Here is a 2,921-nt window from a genome sequence, read left to right on the forward strand (position 1 = left end):
ACGGAGCGTTCACATCACGCTGGAATTCCGGAGATTACGAGATGAAAACTCGGTTTCGGAAGTGACCCGTCTCCATGGAAACGCACAGCGCTTTTATATCAGAGTAATTTATCGACAGGAAGTTAAGCTATACGACAATATATATCACAATCGCTCAGAACATTCCTCACTGGTTATACACAGAAAGAGAGAGAGAGAGAGAGAGAGAGAGACAGAAAGAGAGAGAGAGAGAGAGAGAGAAAGAGAGAGAGAGAGACAGAGAGAGAGAGAGAGAGAGAGAGAGAGAGAGAGAGAAAGAAAGAAGTAATACAGAAATGAAAAATGTGAAAGCAGAGAAAGAAAGAAAGACAAAGAAAAAAAGCAGAGAAAGAAAGAAAGAAAGAAAGAAAGAATGGATGGCATGAGCGGGACTTCGTAATGACCTCAATTCTGACGTGATGTAAATGCACTACTATTGTCACTGTTACCGTAGCAACGAGACACGCATCCTGCGACGCTAACTACATTCCGCCGCCTCGCCTCGAGTTATTCCTCCACGGATTCTTCACCTCTTCCGCTCGGACAGGAACGTTCACCGCGCTGCCGTCACGCCGTTCGCCGCATTCCGCTTTATTACGGGTCCGAGTGCGAACGTAGCGGCTCACACGTGACCGCAGCGTGTCGATAAAAACCCCTTTAACTGCAGACGTGATTTGGGCGTTCTGAACTGAAAAGCCATGTTCTAATGTAAATAATCTCAAGTGTCTTAAACACGTGCGTTTATCTTTCTGTGACGTTCCCTTAACGTTTATACCGTTCTTTGCGTACGTTCTGATTTTGCCGAATGAACTTCATCACGTAATTAAACGTGGCTACAGATGAACATCCGATAGCTAACGCTAGAGAGCTAGCCTCAACGTCCGCAAAGCTAACTCAGTAGCTGGCTAATGCGAGCGCTAGCTGGACAGCTCCGCCAATATCGCTAAATTATAATACGTGCGTAATTACCGCCGGCGTTTTATGCTAAGCACTGTGGGTTACGATGAAGAAGAAGAAGAAGCACGAAAGAATGATGGAAAGATAAATAAAAAGGTTTATGATTGGCTGATCCAGTTTGTCTCAAGCCCCGCCCCTTGTTGACTGTGTGACGTCAACCGTCACTCGACTAAGTCAGGATGTGCGTGTTAGCACGTTTACACTCGTAAGAAAGAAAGGAAGAAAGAAAGTCGAATAGAAAGAAAGAACACAGAAGAACAGAGAGAAAAACGGAAGGAAGAAAGAAAGAACGTTGTCCAGGTGGCCGTAATATTAGAAACACAGCTGGATTAATCAAGTGACTCTTCACTCAGCTGTAGATCTGATTTAAGGCCCATTTTTACAGAAGTGCTGCGTGATTTATTAGATTTGGATCGGATGGGATCGGATTTGAGTTGCGTGCGAGTGGTGTGCTGTGTTGGAGAGACTCTGAGACTGATCCGTGATGGAGTTGACCCTTGACCCTGACTGAAGGTTTTTTTGTGTTTGTGTTTAAAGAAGAGAGGAAGGAGCGGAGAGGTGTGATAAATACTTTCGGAAGGTGATTATTTTCCGACCGAAAGCGATGTTCATTGCCGCGTGTCGTGACGTGAACTCTGTGACGTGTGAAAGCTGACGTGTGAGGAGGACGTGTGCAGGAAGACGTGTTCGAAGCGTGTAGCATTAGAGCGGGTGTGTAAATAAACGAGCAGCGCTGAGAGGGGAACGGTTCGTACACGGCGTTTATTTCACTCTGTTCTGGTGAAGAAAAAATCCATCATTTTTTTGTTTTGTACTTAAAATCCATCCAATAATTATTGTGTTTAATAAAAACCTCCAATCGGAATTTAACCGGCGTTTCGTCTCCTTTATTTATTTATTTATTTGTTTGTTTGTTTGTTTGTTTGTTTGTTTGTTCACGTGTGACGTTCATAACCTGAGTTTTGGGAAAGACTGAAGAGAAAGAAATGAAAGAAAAGAGCGAGATGAACGTGCTACAATGGATAGAAAAAGTCTACACACCACCTGGCTGTATAAGTATACACACCCTTCTGTAACGGGTCATGTGACTGCGCTCAGAATGAACCAATCACATTCAGCCTCCTGTTCAGAAGTAATTATCATGCAGCTGTTCATCACTGAAGTGATTCTGATGAACCCCAAATAAGGACCAGCTGCTTCTCTACGAGTTTCTTCACATCTTCTCGGTTTCATGAATCCAAAGAGTTTACAAAGCGTGTGCTGGATCTCACTGTGGAAAGGAGATCGATCAGGACAGGGGTACAGAAGAATTTCCCAAACATTAGATGTATTGTGGAACACGGTGAAGGCCATCATCAACAAGTGCAGAAAATGGAGCACCACAGTGACATCACCAAGAACCATCCAAAACTGGCGCAAGGAGAAGAAGAACTTATCAGAGAGGCTGCTGAGGGACCTACAGCAACATTAAAGGAGCTGCAGGAACATCTGGTGAGTACTGCTCTCTCCCTGCATGATACAATCGCTCATAATCTTCTCATGTGTGGGGGATGGGGTAGGGGGGGTTACATGGAAGCTCTTTCTCATGAAATAATCAACCAAGCTCGTCTAAATCATCTCAAACCATGATCTTCTAATCACCTCCAACCGTGATCTTCTAATCACCTCCAATCATGATCTTCTAATCACCTCAAACCGTGATCTTCTAATACCTCAAACCGTGATCTTCTAATCACCTCCAACCGTGATCTTCTAATCACCTCCAATCATGATCTTCTAATCACCTCAAACCGTGATCTTCTAATCACCTCCAACCGTGATCTTCTAATACCTCAAACCGTGATCTTCTAATCACCTCCAACCGTGATCTTCTAATACCTCAAACCGTGATCTTCTAATCACCTCAAACCATGATCTTCTAATCACCTCCAACCATGATCTTCTAA

At 43.9% G+C, this 2,921-nt stretch overlaps 1 protein-coding gene across 3 annotated transcripts in view; it reads left to right on the forward strand.

The window, feature by feature from the left end:
- The window catches only part of LOC108265206 (voltage-dependent R-type calcium channel subunit alpha-1E), a 26,769-nt gene extending 24,924 nt beyond the window's left edge, over window positions 1–1,845 (forward strand). For all 3 annotated transcript variants that reach the window (XM_053680489.1, XM_053680491.1, XM_053680490.1), the window contains exon 19: window positions 1–1,845. This exon is cut by the window's left edge and continues 768 nt beyond it. The gene's annotated coding sequence lies outside the window, so the exon portion shown is untranslated.
- Window positions 1,846–2,921: the final 1,076 nt, after the last annotated feature.

Source organism: Ictalurus punctatus, chromosome 5, assembly GCF_001660625.3.
Source record: "Ictalurus punctatus breed USDA103 chromosome 5, Coco_2.0, whole genome shotgun sequence".
Classification (NCBI taxonomy): domain Eukaryota; kingdom Metazoa; phylum Chordata; class Actinopteri; order Siluriformes; family Ictaluridae; genus Ictalurus; species Ictalurus punctatus.